The sequence below is a fragment of the Vulpes lagopus genome, chromosome 20 (assembly GCF_018345385.1).
Source record: "Vulpes lagopus strain Blue_001 chromosome 20, ASM1834538v1, whole genome shotgun sequence".
NCBI lineage: Eukaryota > Metazoa > Chordata > Mammalia > Carnivora > Canidae > Vulpes > Vulpes lagopus.
Genome location: NC_054843.1, coordinates 2,502,510 through 2,517,095, shown reverse-complemented (window position 1 = coordinate 2,517,095; position 14,586 = coordinate 2,502,510).

The window sequence follows — 14,586 nt, the reverse complement described above, 5'->3', positions numbered from 1 at the left end:
CTCGCATGTTGGCACACACACATGCACAGTGCACACACTCACGTGGACACACACACATGCACAGTGCACACACTCACATGCCAGCACTCCCCAGACATGCACATGCGCACACACTCAAACACACGTGTACAGTGCACACACTCACACGCCAGCACACAGGCATGCATGCACACGCACACACACACATGGGCACAGGCACACGGTGGGTTCCGCTGCTTTCCACGTTCAGATCAGCACTTGCTACAAGTGACAAGGTACCACTTCCTGTCCAACAGGAGGACCGTCGGTCTCTCCCGTCCCCACCGACACTGTGCAGTCAGGACCACAGGCCTCGGGCCTGGATGTGATGGACACGGAAGGACGGAGTACCCCGGGGCCCTGGGAGGGTGGGATCCCGCCCCGTGGAAGCGCCTGTGGTACTGTGGCCTGCACAGTCCTGCCTGGAGACCTGAACCGTCTGGCCGGCAGGGCGTCCCGGGAGGCCGGCTTTCTCCCTTCTCATCCAAGGTGGAGACACTGCTGCTGTGCGGGGACACTCGCAACCCTGGACCTGTGGTCTGTGCACGACCTCCAGCCCTGTCTCTGACTCAGGGCCCCAGGACATGGGGTCATCCACGAGGTCAGGAGCTGGTGAATCCTGACTCTGAAAACTGAATCTGTCCGTCTGTCCCCATGTTGCTGCGGCTGTGTTCCTCCCCGACCTGCACCACCATCCCGCTGCACCCTGCTGGATGCTCCCACCAGCGGTGCCATGCAGCGCTGGGCCCTTCTCCGCGGGGACAGTGGAGATGCAGGCCCAGAACGGTGCCGCGGGATGGCCGTGGGGATCAGAAAGGAAGACAACGGGGGCTCCATGCAGAAAGACATAGGACGGGCTGGGTCTGGCCGGAGACCCCCAGGCTAGCCGGTGCTTCTCGGAGTGTGCGTTTCCCCGAACTGGCTCTCCCACATCAGGGTTGGCGGATCTGCACGCTTCCCCGCAGCCGCGTGGCCAGGGCCGCCAGAGCAGGGCCCCCCCGGGGCGCCGGCCGCAGCCCACCGCCCGGCGCCCAGGGCCCCAGAGGAGGATGCTGCTCTCTGCGGGCAGAGCGTCCTCCCCCGGGCTCCCGTCCGCTGCCCTCTTTCTGCTCTCTCCGCTGAAGCTGGCTTCGGTTTTGTTTTGTTTCAATAACCCAAACAATTGGCGCAGGCAGCATCAGCCGACGGGCAGCCGGCCGACGGTCACGCTCTCCACGCGGCCGGGCTGGCGGCGGTCATGTGCAAGTGGGGACGGGGCTGGCAAGCAGGGCGCGAGGAGGGAGTCCGGCGGGGGCTCCCCCAGGCCCAGCAAAGGCACCCCAGAGAGGAAGGACCTCCGCCGCCCCACCTCACTTCTGGTTTTCCCGATGGCAGGGCCTGCTGCCCCCCCACCCCCGCCTCCCTCTGGCGCCCCGCTCTCTGCCCCCGGCACAGAGGCCGCCTCCTCTGTTCTGCTGGCCGAGCCAGGCTTCCCGCCCGCTCCCCGTGGAGCTGCGGGTGGCAGCGCCCCAAAGTCAGTATTCCTACACACTCCAACCTGCCCTTCGGTTTATAAGACGCAAATATTTGCTCTTCCATTGAGAAAATAGTCGGAGGCCGTCCTTTAAGTGGAGTGTACACACCGGTGCCCTTCAAAGCTCTTGCTGCTGTTTCTAAATGGTGGAAGGAGGAAGCCTGGCCGGGTGGCTCCTGGGGCACAAGGCAGGCCTCCCACCGCGCCCCCTCCCGCCCGAATGTTCTAGAAGCCAGGGCCTCGGGTGGAGGGAGGACAGCAGGAAGCCCCGGCCTGGGACCCAGGCCAGGAGGAGTCAGACGCGGCAACTGTCGGCCACGGGCAGCACAGGCGGGTCCCCGGCCCGTGGGCCTCGGCAGCGGCGGGCGTCTGCGGCCTGGGCAGCCCGCAGGGAGGCTTCTGTCCGCAGGGGCGTGTTTCTGGGCTCTGCGCTCTCACGGGCCTTGGTGGAGGAGCAGTTATGGGGGAGGGGGGAGAGACAGAGACAGGGAGGGACGGAGCGGGGGGCCTGCTGTGGCACAGAAGGTCTGCATCTCACGGCCCTGGCCTGGGCCGCCTGCCTGCCCTCTCTGGGCCCCAATTCTCTTACACATAGAAGAGGGGACCCCGGCCCCTTTGCACGGCGGCTGCGGCTGGTTGCCGGGCTGCGGAGTGTGGACCGCAGGGTGTGCATCTCTCCGCAGTGCTGCATCGTGGGGTGTGGGGGCACTCACCTGGCCTCAGGGGCACAGTTACACCTGGGGATCCGCAGACGCTGCCCCTCTGGGCTGTGTCTGGGAGCTGGTTACGGGCTCACCATGGGCTCTGGTCTCAGGAGTCCCCCTCGACCCTGAGCTGGATCCGGGCCCAGAAGGACGGCATGTGACATCCCAGTGCACAGTAGGCCCTTTCCACCAGCGCTGCCCACATACACGTGGCAGCACGTGGACGGCTACCCGGGTCGCCGCGGCCTACGTTCTTGAGTGTCCCCTCCCCGAGCATGGGTGCTCCCCGGGAAGGCCCTGTTCCTGCGGCACCAGCAGGCTGCCCACCTTCCTGGCGATGTCTCTGCATGAGCCTGCTGCCCATGTGAGCTCCTGGGGGTCCTGACAGTGGCCCCACGGGGGGCCAGGGTGTCCAAGGCGGCCTTGGTTCCTACTGGCCAGATGCCCGGGGCCCCTAGGACCTGGACGGACACATCCCTGGGGCCCCAGCTCCCGCCACAGCCTCCCTCTTCCTCTTCCTCATCAAAAGTGGCTCCTGCAGGACGCACTGCCTGCGGAGACCAGGCCACTTTTGGGTTGGAAGCGCATAGAATTTGGGACCGAGCACGTGGAAGCCCCGTAGATCTCAGATCCAGGTGCAGGGGAAGGTGCTGGGCTGCCCGGCCACTGGGTCACCCTGCAGAGCCCGGGTTCCCCGTTTCTGGGAGACAGTCCTGCGAGGCACCTGAGATAGTGCTGGAGGAAGAGCTTGCGGCCGCTGGAAGCCGACGTGTCTGCGGGCCCTCGGGACCCCGCGTGAGGGCGTGTGTGGAGGAAGGCGGCTGCTGGTTTCTTTTTCCGAAGCAGGAGCAAAGGATTAGGTAACAGACGGCCTGAGGGTGGGGGCGGGGGCACGTGGTCAACCCCGTGGCCCCACAGGAACCAAGTGGTGGCCATGGGGACAAGGGGGCGCTTTTAACAAGGAGACACTTAGGTCTGATCACATGCCCGTGAGTGTGCGTGGGGCCTGTGCTTCCCCTTCTCCGGCTTGGCTCAAAAGCTCTCCTCCACCTGGAGGCCCTCCAGGCCAGGATGTCCCTTCCTGTTTCTGCCCCTTGCACCCTCCACCCCCACCCCCCCGGCTGCCTCCTCCAGGAAGCAGCCCCACCCTTCACCGTCCCCCTTGCTCCACCTGGGTCTCCAGCCTCCTGGAGGCCCCCCCCTCGGGGATCTGCTGACATTCTGCAGCCCCTGTCAGCCCGGGAATCCTCTCCACTGGTCCAGAAGACAGGGCCGCTTCCTGACAGGTGTTCCTCTGCATTCCACAGCCTGGAAGGTTCCCAAGGGCACAGCATGCCCGGTGGAGGGAAGGCCAGCCTGGGGTGGAGTGTCGGCCGCCTCCGCCGTCCGCATGGGGTTCCAGCTGGTGGCCCCCCATCTCCTTCAAGGGGCAGGCGCTCATCCCTACCTTGGAGCTGAGCGAGGCCAGGAGATAGCAAAGGGGAAACCCAGAGAATGTTCTAGGCAGGCCTGCCAGGGACAGGGAGTGAGCAGCCTCGGGCCCGGGAGGCCCCTGGGAGGCTGCTTGCCCGATGGCACTGCCAAAGGACACACCGTGTGTGGATCCGACCTCCCGAGGCGGGCAGCTCCCGGGGTGGGCCGTGCGGGGCCACCACCTGCCTCCGAGGCAGCCCACTCTGCGCGTCTGCGTCCCGGCCTGCCACCTACGGATGGAGGCTCCTGCCAGCAGCGACGGTGCCACTTGGCTCCACGCTCACCGCTCTGACGTCTGCGCTCTGCAGTTCGGGCCAAGATAGAAACCAAGCGGAATGTTCCTGAGATGGGCTCACAGTCCTGTGGCACCCGGGCCACCCGGTGGGTGGGACAGCATCCCCCTCGGGGTCGTCCAACCCCTCCAGGAGCAGCAACAGCATCGTCTGCCGGGTGTTTTCGAGGGAACAAGGAGTCCACAAGACTGGCTCATGGGAGCTGCAAGACAGGGCTTTGGGGAGTCGGCCTGGACGTCCTAGGGGCGCCGAGGACCATGCCCTGGTCCCCCCACCACCTCCATGGGGTTCATACCCGCCCCGGGCCATCTCCCCACAAAGAACTTCTGGCAACCCAGGGCTCAGGCTTTATGGCGGGCCCACAGGCCTACCCCATCCTCACCCTTACCCCAGGAGCCAGCTGGGAAGTCAGGAGAGTTTGGCCCCTCCCCAATCAAAACATGACCCCAGATGCCCAGCCTTGGCCCCAGACTTCCTGCCCCCCGTCCCCCACTCCCCGCAAGGCTCCCGCTCTGTCAGCCAGAACCAGGGCCGAGGGCTGAGGTGCTCCTGCCGTCTCCTCACAGAACACGGGGTGTTCTCCTTTCGGGTCGTTGGCCACCAGCCCTGGCTCTGACCCCACGAGGCTGGACACCTGCTAGGCTGGTGACCGACGTGGCCACAGGCAGAAAGGGGACATCAGGACAGGACAGGCCCTGGATCCAGCAGGAGGAGGCCCCCAGCTCAGCAGGTCCTGGATGCTTTGTGCGGCAGGAGGGACGGGATGTAGGGTTTGCTGTTTAAAAGTCATGTGTGGCCCCCGCGGGCCTGGACTTCCACCGTGGTTGATGGAGGGCTGTGGCGTGGGGAGCACCGGGCAGCCCAGGGCTCTGCAGACCCATTGGAAAGGGCCAGAGAGTCAACATTCAGGCTCTGTGGCAGCCTGGTCTCTGTTTCGTCCTCTCTGTCGCAAGTCACAGCGCTGATGTCACACGGACAAGTGGGCATGGCTGTGCCATGATGAAATTTTATTTACGGACACAGAATTTGAGTTTTGTGTATAATCTGCACAAGTCATCCCCTGCCCCATTGAAAAATGTTATAGCCATTCGTAGCCTGGGGCCGGGCACAAACAGGCCAGACCTGGGCCGGCACCCTGCAGGCGTAGCGCAGACGTCAGGGCGTTTAATGCCCTCGTTACAGACCCAGAGGCAGGGGGACTTGCCAAGCGCACGGCCGCAGCGGCAGAGGCTGGTCTGGGGCTTGTTGGCGCACTTGGACGCACCCACTGCATCTGTTTCCTGGGGTTCCCGGGGGTGGTGGGCCCCGGCAGCGGCTGTTATCTGTGCAGCACCCTCTCTGACCTCAGCAGCACCCTGGTGCTTTGGGGGAGCAGCAAGTCTGACTCTGAGGGGTTCTGGGGGCTGTTGCCCACCTCAGAACCTGCCCCCGTGGGCCCCAGAGGCCTGCACACGACCCAGACCCAGTGCCGGCCCCCCAGCAGGTGGGCTGGCCCGGCAGGGGTTGGGGGCAGCCCGTAGGACAGTTGGGACCCTCCCTGGACATGGGGAGGCAGGGGCTCTGGTTCCTCTGGGGTCGTGGAGCTGGAGCACCGTGCAGGCCTCGGGGTGCTGCGGCCAGGGCTCCCCCTTCCAGGCAGCTGAAGGAGAAAAAGAAGGTTGGGGCCAGAGGGGGCAGAGAGATGGGGACACCTGCCCAGGGCTCCCAGCAAGCTCCGTGTGCTTTAAGCTGTTCCGGGTGGGGGTTTGTTCTCTGCACCCCCCACCCCTGGGAGAGCAGGACATGCAGCACGCACCCCGTGGGGACCCCAACTCAGACTGCCTCCCCGGCGCGGGGGGCGCCTTCCCACTCCCCCAGGGGCCTCCTCTCAAGGCCTCGTTCCACCCCCAATGCCTGCAGAGAGTGCCGGAGCCGCACACGGGAACCTGTGGCCCAACCAAGATGTGCCCGAGGAACTGGCAGCCGCACTGGAATATTCCAGCGGCCCCGGAGGCTGTCAGAGACTGTGACGTGTGATAAAAATCCCCAAATGTTCCAGGACAGGAAACCGGTTTAACCCTTACGCCTCTCCCGCGGGCGGCTACTTCCAAAAGCAGTGGCTGCCCGGCCGCGCGCTTGCTGGTGCCCCACGGGCGGCTGCGGGTGGTCTCTGGGCGGGCGGCAGGTGGCAGACGCATGAATAAAAGATGGGTTTTCCAGATTAAAGTCTCCCCCTTCTCTGCGGTGGCGGAGGGGCTTTGTTCAGGCCCTGAGAGGACGGGGAAGCTGGGAGCGGAGGGCGTCCAGCCGGCACCGCGTGGACCCCACAGTCCAGCAGGTGTGGGGCTCCCGGAGGCCGAGGCCGGTGTCCCCCTGCACGGCGCCTGGTGCACAGCCTGGCGATGGGGCTCCCGTGGGGCAGGGCCGGCCCGGTCCCAGCAGGTCATGCTGATGGGACCCCGCGGCCTTGATGAAAGCGGAAGCTGCCTGCGAATGCGAAGGAGGGATACGGGGAGACCTCTCTCACAGTCTCTGGGGAAACTGAGGCCAAGCGTCCAGGGGCCAATGTGGCACCGCAGATGCTCCAGCTCCGGCCTTCTGGCTTCCGGGGAGGTGTCCTTTCTACGCCCCAGGAAGGCCGACAACGTGATCATTCTGGAATGCGAGCCGTGGGGACCCTGCTCACACCCGCAGGGCAATGTGGGCACACACAGAGGCCAAGCTCCAAAAGACGGACCCCGGAGGCTGATTCCAGCAGAGCTTGCAGCCGCCACGGGGGACTGTGGGGTGCAGACCCCAAAGCCCCGCTTGGCGGGCTCCTCCTTCCCACGTCCCTGCTTGACATGCGGAATATTCCAGAGAGCGCTTGGTCAGGCAGGAAGACACGAGCCCGGCGGTTGCTGGGCCTGCGCGTGGGTGAGGACCTGCAGCCCGCTCCCAGCTGCCCCTGAAATGCCTCGAGCCCAGGGGGCCGTTGAGATGTCTGGGTTTTCCAACGCTCCATTAAAATCTCCCAGCACAGGAGTTTTTACTGCGTGCACACGTATGGGCGTAAACCCTGCATAGATGCCGTGAATCAAATTGGGCAACAAAACGTATTTTGCCATAATTTTTTAAAAAGATTTTATTTATTTACTCATGAGAGACACAGAGAGAGGCAGAGACACAGGCAGAGGGAGAAGCAGGCTCCCTGTGGAGCCTGACGTGAGACTCGATCCCGGACCCCAGGATCGTGACCTGAGCCGAAGGCAGACAGATGCTCAACCACTGAGCCACCCGGGCGTCCCCTTGCCATAATCTCTAAACAATGTCCTGTATGGAATGTGGTTTACAACACCTGAAAAAATGTGGACACGAGGTCTGAGTCCCTTGGCACCTTACCTGACCTCTTGAAGGTCACAGCCTAATTGAGGGATGGTCTGGAAAGGGACGTACCTGATCACTCAGGATATCACCCCAGAATGAGTCTCCTCATATTGGGCCCCTGGGAGCCCATGAGTAGCCATCCCTGTTTGTCCAGGATGGAGGGACCCAGGCCTCTAATGCTGAAACCAGGACCATTGGTCTCCAAGCCGGGGGACAGTCACACCCTGGGACGGTCATGGGATGTGGCCGCTCCAGTTGGGATTCTGATAAAGGGGCTGGGAGGCTGAGGTCCTGGCTTCCCTGGCTGTGCCCCGCACCCTAGCCCCTCTCCGTGGCCGCGTCCTCCTGCCCGAAGAGCAGGAGAGGGGCTCTGGTGGCACCTGCCCCCCAGCCGTGAGCGGGGGGCTGCTGTCCTCGGTGCTGGCTCCGCGGGGCCCCCCACATCGTGCACGGAGTAGCTGGTAATTAGTCACCGCACGATCCAGGCGTGGTTCTCCATTTCACGGGCAGCCTCTGGCCCTGCGCTTCGGCTGCTTCCTTCCGTCCTGGGCCCGGGTGCCGGCGCCGGGACTCACGGCTGCTCCAGTCGCCACGGGGCTCGGGGGGCCGCGGGGCCGGGGGCGCGGAGGGGAGGCTCCGAGGCCCACCGAGGCCCCACGTGTGCGCCGCTGTGTACACGGCTTAAACCCCGTGTCCCGCCTTTGACAGTGATGCCTGGTCGTTCACACAGGATCTGAAAACTAGGGAAACGATCAGAACCAGAAGGAGGAGGGCGCCCTTCGATCCAACACGGGGGACACCGGCGACGTTTTGGGATGTTTCTTTCCAGCTCTATCTCTTCTAGGCATTTTAAAAACAGAATTAAATGTGTGAGTGTAAGTGTGTGAGACTGTGCATACGTGTGGGTCTGTGTGTGAGAGTGTGTGAGTGTGCGTGCGTGTGAGTGTATGAGTGTGCATGGGTGAGAGTAGGTGTGAGAACATGCACATGCGTGAGCATATATAAGTATGTGTGTGAGACTCAGTGTGTGAGTGTGTGAGTGCGTGTGCGTGTGCAGCTTCTTCGTGTTGGGCTGTGTGTCTCCCTGGAGTGCGCGAGGCCCGCGGAGCCCCTCTGGTCCCAGGGCCGTGTCCTCCTGCTGCTGCCCTGCCGGTGGCCTCCCACCTGAGGACCGCGGGAGCCCCCAGCGCTGCCAGCCCCCAGCACACAGCGGGGCGCCCCGGGGCGTGCCCTTCACACACACCCCCAGGACCCTGAGTCCGCGGCCCCGAAGCCTTCTTGTTTAGTTCGCCCCCATGGAGCCAGGGTGGCCCCCACAGACATGTGGGCGTATGGCCCCTAGAGACCCCTCCGTGGCCCGGGCCTGCCGGGACGGTACCAGCTGGCCACTGCTGACCTGGTGTCCCCGCCTGCCCCGCCTCTCCGCACAAGACCCAGTGACAACTGCGGCCTCGCCGCCCCCGCTCTTACCTCTGCCTCCTGACCCCAACCCGGTGCTTCCCGGGGGGCCCGCGTGGGGTGGCGTGGCCCCTCCCCTAACACGCCCGCTTCCAGCAGCACCGGCCTCTCCTTGTCACTGTCGTACCCCCACAAGCCACGGCCTGGCTACGGCTTTAATACAGCGTGTGGGGCGTGGGGCACGGGCTCTGCCCCTTACACCGTCACGCGCGGCCTTCCCGAGGCGGGACGCTCTTCTCCAGGGTGATTCGCGCGGAGCGCACCACCCGCCTCCCTCGGCTGCGGCGACACGTCTCCTTCCTTCGCGGGTTGGGTTTGCTTCTGTTTATTTTGAATTACCCTGCGACGGGCGTCTGCGCACCAGGGCTTCCCCGCGTTTGGGGATCTTCCCTTAGGTCAGCCCATGAGAAACAGGGGCGCCGGCTCCCAGGGACGCGGGGGGGGGGGGCGGGGGGCGTGCGTGGTGGCCGCGGTTGTAGGAAAGGCCACCGGCTCCACAGGGAAGACGCCGTGGGGCCGTGTGATTTGCGTTTAGCTCCTGGCTACGTGGACCGGCCCTCCCTGTGTTTTGTGGCCACAGATAATTGCTTGCTTTTTTAAAAATTTATTTTTGATTTTTTTTTTTTTTTGATATTTCCTTTCTTAAGAAGTCCCTAGTCCTGTTCTTGGCGTGTTTTTCAACATCACGGGCCCTGAGAACCTGTTTTGTTTTTACTCTGAGACATTCTCCGCGTATGATGGACTGTTCCAGGTTGAGCCGCCTCTCCCCTAAAGCCCTCCCGCGTGGAAGACCTACCCCCGCTCTAGGTCATCGCCGATGTCGGTATTACGACGAGGTCATGTGGGAGCAGGGGTCCCCGAGGCTACACGGCCGGTGTCCTCGCTGAAAGGGGACGTCCGGACACAGACACGCACACAAGGACAGCCCCGCGTGAAGATGCAGGCGGAGATTGGGGCGAGGCTTCCACCAGCCGAGGAAGGTCGAAGATGCCGGCGAGCCCCTGGAGAGAGGCTGGGGGACAGCCTGGGACAGAGGTTCCCTCCCCGCCTCAGAAGGAACCCACCCTGCCGGCCCCTTGATGTCAGACCTCTAGCCCCCAGAACGAAACGATGAATCTCTGTTGTTTGTCCTACTTGCGGCAGCCCCAGCAAAGTCACCCCGCCATGAAGCCCACGTCCACACTGCCTGCCAGCATGTCCTCCGACCCTCCCACGGGGCGGCCTCTCCCGTCACCTCTCCGCAGGGGCCGCGGGAGGTTCTCCGGGGCTGGCCCCACAGGCCTCGTGTCGGAGGTGCTGAGTTGCTCCATCCCCTCTCCTCCTGGACAGGAGCCCAGGACGACAGGATGCCAGTGGCCCTCAGTCCCAATCCTTTCCCCCACAGGCCCCCACTGCATTTGCCACCCTGGTGACCGCAGGCACCCGGGGGGACTTCCAGCGACAGCATTGATCCCTCCGGTTCCCACAATCAAATCTTGGGTAAACGGCTGCACGTGCCCGGCTCTAGCAAAGAGGCACAGGTTGAACTGCTTTTGTCCGCCAGGTTGGGCCAACTCCCTGGGTATTGAGCAAGGACCCTAGGACATTAAGGAGTGGCCGACTCCGCATGGACGGTGCCGGAGGAGACTGGTGCTGGGCCGGGGACAGAGGATGGCAGGGCGGGGACCCGGCGCGTTCAGGCCAGCACAGGCCCGGCGGCCGCGGGAAGCTGGAACGAGCAGGACCAGGGCCAGCTAGGCCATCCACACGCAGGCCAAGGTCAACAGCGCAGCAAGAAGGATGTGGTTTCCACCCCCCGCGCATCACGGCCCTCTCCGCCGGGGCCCACCCACGCCACATTTCCTAAGGGCCAGTGGCCGCTAACTCCCGCCCCAGCTGCTGTGGGCTCTGCCGTGGGAGAGCGTGCGAGGCGGGGTAGCGGCGCGGGCATCCGCTCTCCCTGCTTGTGTTGGCATCGGTGGCCACGAGGAGAGCGTCTCCGTCCTGCTCAGGGTGGCGCCTCGTCAGCACGTCCAGAGCCGGGGCGACTCGGGTCTCATGGCACAGCCGGGCCACGGGGACGCCCGGCCTGCCTTTCCCTCCTGCAAGCCCGCCTGGCCCTCTCCGCCGCTCAGTCCCCGGGGCTGAGGTCCCTCGGTCGGAGCCCCCGCCCAGGCTGCTTTTCCTACAGGACCCTTAGCCCAGGCCCAAACCACTGGGCAAGTGGAACCAGAGCCTGTGCCCCGCGGCCGCGCCCGGGCACTGCCCCCGCCTCCGCTTGCAAACACAGATGTGTGTGCTGCACCTGCGCCACCCGCGCCTCCTGGGCCTCACCCTGCCGACCCACAGGCCCACCGGGGCAGTGGCAGCTCACGGGCTCACCCTACTCGTCCACCAATGTTACGAATCACTTTGTGACCGAGAGGGAGGGACAGAGTATTGCCTAGAAAAACGGAAGTGCCCTCCGCAGTCTCTGAATACAAGGGGTGGGACGACACGTGTGCCTATTTGCTCCTCCCTCCCCCCCTTGGCTCATTAATGCGGGGGATACGCACACGCAACGGCCATACTCCCGGCTCCGCAGGGTTGAGGGGTGAGGGGAAGACCTCGCTAGGTGTGTACCTCGTTTTGCCTTAGAAGTTTTTAATTTTTTTCTGTAGGCTCCATGCTGGGGATGGGGCTTGAACTCATGACCCCGAGATCAGGACCTGAGCTGAGATCAAGAGCTGGATGCTTCACTGATGTGCCACCCAGGTGCCCCTTGCCTTCAGAATTTTAAAGCCCTACACCAAGTATGCATAAAAAGGCGCTGTTGGTTTGAAGAATTCAATATGAAGTGGGCCCCTGGGTGGCTCAGCGGTTGAGCGTCTGCCTTCGGCTCAGAACGTGACCCCGGGGTCCTGGGATCGAGTCCCACATCGGGCTACTGCAGGGAGCCTGCTTCTCCCTCTGCCTGCATCTCTGCCTCTCTCTGTGTGTCTCATGCATAAATAAATTGAATCTTAAAAAAAATTACATTTGGGTAAGATCCTAGCACTGGAGGTGGGGCGAGGTGGGCAGGCTGTGCCCTGGGAGCGCCCACCCAGACGCAGGCCGCATAGTGTCAGGACAGGGACCCCACAGCAGATCCCTATAACCCCGGGGAGCTGGGTCTCCAGCCTCCCACACCCCAGGGCCCCCGGCCTTGCTGCTCTTAAGCGCGCTGGTGAGGGAGGCTCTCGCCGCCCCGGGGCCCCAGGAAGGTCGTCTGGGGGTTGGCAAGTGCATCTGCTTATTTGCTGTGATGAGCGGTTGCTGCCGGGAGTGGGTGTAGGTAATGACAGGCCGGCAGGGCCCACTTCAAAGCCACGCGCTGGCAGCGAGGGACCCTGGCGATCATGGCAGTCTACACTGCTGCTCCCTGGGTGCTGAGCCAGCCCCGGGGTCTGGGGGGAGCCCGTCTGAGCAATGTGCAGATGCCCCCAGAGGGACAGGCCACGTGGTGGCCGGGAGCAGCTGTGCCCACATCCACCGGTCACCAGCGGGAGACGGAAGGGGGCACCGCTGGGCCCCGAGCGGACGTTGGTCCCGGAGGTGCGGGCTGGGCCGACCCCTGTGCCCTGCCGTGGGCTCCCGAGGGAGGTGCAGATCAGGGCCTTAAAGAAGTAGGATTTTATAGTTTTTATTTCAAAAGTATGTGCATCTTGACTGGGTTAGCTGCCAGAAGCGGATTTCAGAGTTTCTCGGCTGAAACCTTTGGTTGAAACTTTGATGATGGGCCGGCATGAACGCTGCCCCAGAGCCCTCTCCCTGTGGGTTCCGACCTGCTTGCTCCCAGCTCAGAGGCCTGCCCACACCCACTGCACCTCGTGGCCAGCCCAGCGGGGCGGGGGGGCCCCTTCTTCCCAGGACCTCTGTGACACCGGCTTGGTGGCCTCCTCTGCGGGCACAGACAGCTCCTACAGCTGACTCTGGGCGCCGGGGGCCCGACCTCCTGCGCTGACGCTTCACAGGCCAGCCACGGGGGTGCCACTTCTAGGAGCTAGCCAGCTGCCTTCGGGCCCGGGGTCCTTCTGGCTGCAGCTCGGGGGTGCTTGACTCTGGGAGCGAACTCGTAGACTCTGCGCCGTAGACACAGCAGACGGATCTCGAATTTCGAGATTCATCCTCCTTTCCTGGCCCGGATCATAAAGTGGCAGGTGCAGGGTCCCTCGTGCAAACGGAGTCAATCCCTAAATAAGTGAGTTACAACACCAGCTAGTCAATACTAAGCACGCAGACAAGTTACTCACTTAAGGAATAGCCCATCCGGGGTGCCTGGGTGGCTCAGTCAGTTGAGCGTCCAACTCTTGATTTCGGCTCAGATTGTGATCTCGGGGTCCTGGGTTGGAGCCCCAAGTCAGACTCTGCACTGGGCACGGGGCCTGCTTAGGGTTCTCCTTCTCCCTCTCCGTCTTCTCCACTTGTTTGCATGTGCTTTCGCTCAAAAAAATAAAAAAGGAGAAAGAAAGAACCCACCTAGAGAGAGGAGTCAGGTGGTGGCAGCGGACAGCAGACCAGCAGGTGCAGGACTGTTCCCCCAACAAACAGTGAGCGAACAACCGTGGCCGGTCCAGACCAGTTCTGGGAGGCCCCATGGTACAGAAGGAGCTGCAGAAACCCAGACGGAATTTCACAGGGCACAGCAGGCATTTGTCCCCCGCCGCCCCATCCGCAGCCTGGCATACCATGAGCCCCTTGGCACAACCTCCCCTGGGGAAGAAAGGTGGATGGGCAGCCCTCGTCACCACCACAAACACCGTGGCTTTCCCTGCCAGGGACCCCACAGCCTCAGCCAACACCACACCTGGGTGACAGAGCTGCCCGCTGGGCCCTACTGCAGGGAGGCAGGCAGGGAGCCACAGCCGCCCTTGCCACCTCGAGGCCACCACCACGTCCCACACCCCTGCTCTGCAGCTACCCCACACATTCTCGGGCCTCTGGCTCGGGCCCTGCAGCCACCATGGGGACCCTTGCTGGGCTGACACAGCTCCACAGAGCCAGTGCCGGGCCTCTACCACCTGCCGGAGCTGGATCCACCTCGCCTCCCCCAGCTCAGCCCGTGCACTCACCTGGGGTACCACTCCGCACCTGCTAGAAGGGCTATTAGCCGCAGGCAGAAGACAGCAAGTGCTGGTGAGGACGTGGAGCAGAGAGTCCTGCGCTGTCGGCGGGAATGCAAGTTCTGGAACACAGCATGGAGGTTCCTCAAAGAATGATAAATAGAGCAACCTTATGATCCAGCAATCCCACGGCTCGGTAAACATCCAAAGGAAATGAAATCAGGATTTCAAAGAGCTGCCTACACCTCCATGTTGACTGCAGCTTTATTCACAACAGCCAAGGTACAGAAACAGCCTAAATGCTCACTGAAGGATGGCTGGATAAAGAAGACGGGGTTCATGCTGGAGCCTCATCACCCCACATCCTGCCATTTGTGACAGCGTGGAGGAACCTCGAGGACATGATGCTCCCTGAAGTAATCCAGATGCAGGAAGGCAGACCCAGCATGAGCTTCATATATGTGGGACCTAGAACATGGGAGCGCACAGAAGCAGCAAGTGCAGCGCTGGTTAGCAGGGGCAGGTGGTGGTCAAGGGAACAGAATTGCAGTTACGTGGGGTGAGTGAGCTCTGGAGACACAATGGGCGGCCACCCGACTGGAGTCAATGATACTGTACAGTTGAAATCCGCTAAGAAGGGTCACCTGGGGGGCTCAATGGTTGAGCCTTTGGCTTAGGGTGTGATGCTGGGGTCCTGGGATCGAGTCCCACATCGGGCTCCC